The following is a 6,435-nucleotide window of genomic DNA, read 5'->3' as shown; positions in this document are numbered from 1 at the left end:
GTGTACCTCATACTTTTTTCTTGTTTACAGTCACCATCGCCCTCGCTGGTGTTGTGTTCCTGGCTGCCCCCCTGTTCCTAGCTATCCTCCCTTTGTTTACAAACAAAAGGCAGATCGTTATGAACACGGATCTGTGAATGCAGCTGGTCATGTGTACATGGCTGCCCCTCAAGCATGGGAGGGCATATTGTTAAATTCTTTCATAGGAAAAACATTCATGAAATCAGTACAGAGCTCTGTTTTATAATAAGTGAAGTGAAGGGCCAATAAATAGCCTTCATGCAGAGATTCATGACTAAATTTATGGGAAATAGCACTTTGCCATTTAAAAAAAAAAAAAAATTGTGATGTGCATATGCAGGCCTGTAATTTTGGCAGATTTTTTTTGGGAGGGGCTAGAGGGCATCTTAGGTTCATGAGGTGGGGGGTGGGGTGGGGGGCGAGCGAAGTGAGCAAAACCATGCTGTCGGGGGATGCGTGAGAACAGCTCTGTTTATCAACGTCTTTGTTTGTTTACATCTGTTTCTGAGCATACGCAGTTTGAGGGAGGACAGCCAGGAACAAAACACCGGCTCACCTCAACCACCACACCACACCAACACTCCAGCCAGTCAGACAGAACAAAACAAAAACAGAAACAAGTCCTAAAAATGTGGAATAAACAATATTATTTGGATGGGCACTGTGGGGGTGGATGGTGCACTTTTTTTTATTTATTTATTTATTTATTTATTTATTTATTTATTTTTTTCAATCACCGCTGTCCTTAACACCTCGCCCTGACCACCCCATTGCAAAAGTCATTTTAAGGCACTGTACGGCATCAAGTCTGGTTTACATTAATAATAATTTATATAGTCATATCTCAGTTTATGAGTTTAATTCGGTCTGGAATTTTGCTCGCAAACCATTAACTCGTAAACCAAAATGAATTTCCCCATATAAATTAATGTGAATATCATTAATGTATCCCACATCCCAAAAAATATTAAGATAATAATAATTTTACAGGTTATTCTATACAGAATAAAAGTAATTTTACTAAGAAACAGCAATGATAAATAATATAAATAATATGGTATAATATATAAATAGTATTGTAATTATATAGTGCTGAAAACACAAAGATCATACACTTCAGTACAAACGTAAGCAGACCTGAGCGTGCGGGTGCAGGCGCTTCCTCTGTGTGTGTAAAATGTAGACTGAAGGCGGTGTAACACTGGGTGCTTTCTTCCAACATTTGGAGCTTAGAGCAACCGCAGTTGCCCTTACGCCCAACCGGGAGCGAGTTGATGGTTTGGGTAAACACTCCTGTCCTCCAATCTTTGAAGCCATACCCACAACTGCTGCTTCTTTCCATTTAATTGTAGCAACAAATCCATATTTTGAGAAACAGCAGGACAAGTCACAACAGCGCTTACGTGCCCAGCTATATGGGCACGTGCCACAATTCTTGGACGTTGATTCTGCTCATTGGGTTGCAAGAAAACCCTGAGTGGAGGAAACCAAGGGGACACTCCCATAACTCATGGCTGGGGCAAATCAATCGATCTTGCCAGGAGGGACTTGGAATGGATAGGGTAGTTGTGTGGGAGCTTGCTCTGCTGGGCCATCAGAACTATAGGCAGCAAGTGAGTGAATGGATGCTCCCCCGGACATATGCTCCTCATTAATTTAGAGCCATTGCAATTGATCAATGTTTAATGAAGAGATTTTCCATTCTCTTTTTTCTATTACTCTCTCGGTCCCACACGTCCTCTGCGTGTATCGAAACACATGAGAAATTAATTACAACAAGGAGAGGGTATTCCCCAGCTGCCTGGAATTGAACCCGCGACCAGCGTGACGGGAGAGCCACTCCTTACCGAGTCTGCCAAAGAGGTACCCCATTCGCTGAATGGGTTATGGGAGGCATCAGGCTGTTGCCGCACTACAAATGAACAGTGAATACATGGGCTGTCAAACATGATTATATAACTGAAATTGTGGATAAAAATTGCTGTATTTTTTTCTCAGCCCATAAGCATATTATTACAGGCAGAGGGTGGTTATTTTGTATGCATCATGTTGTACCAAGTTAAATATGGATACGTATTTAGTTTTTATTTGATGGATATAGAATAGTAAGTTTGGCTTTTCCCAGTCTTATAAAGCCTCTCCTTTGGGGCATTTCAGAATGTGTTATCCCATCAAGTGAGGGTTTATGGTTATCAGTGATGGACCAGTGGTAGTGACTGGGGTCATGAAAGGACAAGGAGAGGTGTGAAACTGCACTACAAAGCTCAAATGTGGTAGAGTGGTAGGAGACAAGTAATACTACTACTTAGAATTTTTCAGCATTTATCAACTTTTTTCATATTTCAATTTTTTGCTGGTGTGCACCCTGAACTAAACAGTTTGTAATCATTTCCCTCTAGGTCTGTTGTGGATGACAAGAAACGTCGGCTACGTGCTTTTTTGAGCTGCATGAGGTCAGATACGCCTTTAATGCTCCACACCTCTCATGTGCCACAACATCTTCTTATAATGGCAACAGTTCTTAGGTGGGTGTGATTGCAATTATATTTGGAATAATCCATTATTATTTTACCTTTACCTCTTTATATTAAAAAAATTGTTCACAATCTTTGTTAAGGCATCATTACAGTGGTGGATCCAGGGAGGGGGGGGCAGCTGCCCCCCCCTTAGGACCTAAATTACACCCTTTCAAAGATTCACTGAGATCTAGGGGGGGGTATCATTCCTGTGAACACTACTACTAGCCTACTAATTATAATGATGATGATAATAATACTATTACTACCACTACTACTACTACTACTAATAATAATAATAATAATAATAATAATAAAAGAAATAATAAACATACAAAACAAATAAAAGAAATTGCGAACATTATCGTATTTGTATTTGTAAAAAAAGATAAAAAAAATATAAATAAAATGTGCGCCAAGTGTCGCCAGATGGATTTGGTGGATTTGAATTTTGCGTTCTTCCTTTAATACATAGATCTAACAGATCTAATCTTTAATTGCAATGCTAGCAATTATTATGTGAATATTAAACAAGTAATAGGCATATATATATATATATATATATATATATATATATATATATATATATATATATATATATATATATATATATATATATATATATATATATATATATATATATTATGGTATGGCACCCATCTTGTATATCAGCCCCCCCTTCACCTGGAGATGGATCCACCACTGCATCATTATATGTGCATTTAGCCTATATGAATCTTAGTTATGTTGTGAGGTTGGTGCTACCCAGAAAACCAGTATAGGCAACACAAGTTCATAGTATTGCAGCAACTATTGCTGCATAAGTGCCACATTTTTCATATGCTGTGGTATATTATATTCATTTCTAAGATGTTTATATCATTCTCTGTTGGTTTCATTCTTTCTTCTTTTCCTAATTTGACATGCTCTATCTCTATTTTGTTTGACTTCGAAACATCTTGAATTAAACCATTCCTCTTTTCCTCTCTTCCTTACTTCATAGAATGGCTCACACACGGTGGCTAGAGGTGTCCAAACACGTTGGTGGGAAAATCGCCCTTTTTTGTGGATGCTGACCATATACTTTTGAATTTCGACCTGAAAATAACACAAAATTTGAAGGCGGATCAATCTATGGCATCAAATCAAAGCCACAACGGGACACTTCGGGCGAAAAAGGGCCAATTTCAGCTCTTTTCGGCCAATTTCTGCCATTACGACCACATACGCCAATATTTCAGCTTACAATTTTGTACCTGGGCACAAAATTAGATGGTGGATAGATCTACAGCACCAAATCCGAGTTTCAACCAGACGTTTCCATGACGAATGGTCATTTTTGGCTGTTTTCGGGCATTTTAGGCCTTTCTGACTGCATACGCTCATATTTTGACTTGAATTTTCGTACCCGAGCACAGTTGAACGGCGGGTTGATATGTGGCATCAAATCAGAGTTTCAACCAACATTTTTTGTGAAAATCGACAATTTTTCACCATTTTGAATTGGGCAAAAGGGGAGTTTGGGGATGGTCAGTCCCCACAGTTAAAGTGCCCAGACCCGGCTCAGCGATCTGGCGGTCCTATCGATCGAAAGGCAGCGGACGGATAAGGTGAACGAAGATGACATGCTCAATTTGTTCTTTTCAAAGTGTGGGTATGGGAAGGAGAAATGATTTATGTCCATTTTATAATGTCATTTCTTTTGCCATACGCAAGGCTTTTGCTAATGTACACGCACGTGGTATATATCGTTTTCCTCGTTTCACGAGTGAAAGTAACACTTGCCTTTTTTCTGTTTTTGTTTTTCCAATTGAGATTGCACCTGCATACTTAGTAAATTATCTGCCACTTTGAAAGTTTTCGAATTGCAAAAATTAATAAAATTTCTGCAGTTGAGTCAGTCAAAGTGTGATTTTACTTGCGCTGTTCCTGGAAAGAATATACCATGTACCTGCTTTTACACTCTGTGTTTCTCATTGTCTTCGAGGTAGTTCGTGTTCCACTAGCCTGACATTTGATAACTACTTTTACCAAGGACTAACGCAGGGGGCGCCTGTGGTCAGTATACTGCCCCGGGTGCCAAATTTTAAAGGTCTGCCGCTGGCTAACAGACTTTTCTTCTGAATCTCCCAATGCACATTACTTGCAAGATTTTTATTATTTTTTTTCCAGGTACATAATGAGTTCATCAAATGGTCCTGTTCTAAGAAAACAAGAATTAGATGCTTTCCTGCTAACAGCCTTTTCCTCTGATCTCACAAATGCACATTACTTGCAAGATTTACAGGTATGTAGTGAATTGATTTTTTAATCCTTTGACAACAGTTTCCTCCAATTTTCATACACTTGTACTTCTACTCAATATTTTGAAAATTTACTTGAAAGTTTGTGTCTCCATGGTGTAGTGGTTAGCACGCCTAGCTACAGATTCACAGGGATGAATTGATACCTGCCAGGGCAGTTGGTGCTCACATCCAGCTCTTAATAATCTTTACCACTGGTCGATAAATGAGTACTTACAGAAACCTTGGGAATGTAATCTCAATGTCATGCCTGTGTGACATGCAGGCATAAAGGGTCCTTACCCACCACTGGTTCCAAGCTCCAAGGACAATTTGTAGCTTAGCATAATCCATATTTTATAATTTTCAGCTCCCTTTGGTGACAGCAAGAGGCTCCCAGTTGGCAGCACTCTTCATGATGGGTGTGGAGACTGCTCTATTTGCCAATGATGCCTGTGGTGCCCCAGTTCCCTGGCTCATGTGCTGTCCGTGGCTCTTCTTTGATGGAAAGCTCTTCCATGCAAAGCTAATAAGAGCAAACTGTGCCAGATCTTTAGTAGAGGTAATCATCTTATATTTATTTATGTACTTGTTTTGTTTGGTGCCTCTTCATAGATTAAGATTTCATGTAACTCTTGAAAGATGTAGTTGAGTATTATTATTCCCAGTTACTGAAAATAATATCTTGTTTTAGGTATGTGATGGAGAAATTGATTTAGTAGCCAAAGTTGAAAGATGCAGACAGGCTATCTTAGAGGGACTGAGAGTGGAGTTTGCTCATCAACCCACACCTCCACTACCTGGGGTTGGTACACACAAAGTTGGTCCCCCACCTCCACCCCCACACTACCCAGGGTTCAGCCATTATAGTGGTAGAGGAAGAGGGAGAGGAACCCCTGGAAGGACAAGCTCTCATCCAGGTAAGTACTTTATAAATTGACATAATAAGCAACCCGTGAACCTCAAAATTGCAAATCCAAGAGGATGACCAGGAGTCAGTTAGGACAGCAAGATCACATGTAGAATGCCCTTTTAAGAATTCATACTGGTAATCCGAAAGAAAGTTGGAAGTTGATAGACATTTAACCATTTAAACCCAGGAAAGTATAAATATGTCCACATAGTACCGGTGCCATATCTGAGGACTTATATTTACAGTAATACCTTGGTTTATGAGTGCCATACTTTGAGTCTTTTGGTTTACACACACACACACACACACACACAAAAAAAAAAAAAAAAGCCTTGGTTTACGAGCGGTGACTTGGTGAATGAGCATCCTGTTTGTACAAATAGAAAATGCGAGCGTGGGCTCCTTTTGTTTGCTGCAAGATGGGAGCACTCAGAGTGGAAAACAATGGGAATGGGGTCTCAGTCCGCATTGTACACTCACAGAGGTAGCACATGCATGCTCATGTCTGCTTACATTTGTGGTCTATTGTGCAATCTTTGTGTTTGCAGCACTATAGTGTGTGCTAGTTTTGGTTTACAAGTTTTTTTGGGTTTGCAAGCATTCAATATACTTTCGGATTTTGGAATTTCGGATAAAGGATTCTCAACCTGTACTTAAATCCGCTCTCTTCATGCCTCTTTAGGGAAGTAGTTAGCAAGCCTAG

This window comes from Eriocheir sinensis, chromosome 40, assembly GCF_024679095.1.
Source record: "Eriocheir sinensis breed Jianghai 21 chromosome 40, ASM2467909v1, whole genome shotgun sequence".
NCBI classification, from domain to species: domain Eukaryota; kingdom Metazoa; phylum Arthropoda; class Malacostraca; order Decapoda; family Varunidae; genus Eriocheir; species Eriocheir sinensis.
Note: the sequence above shows the minus strand (reverse complement) of the source record.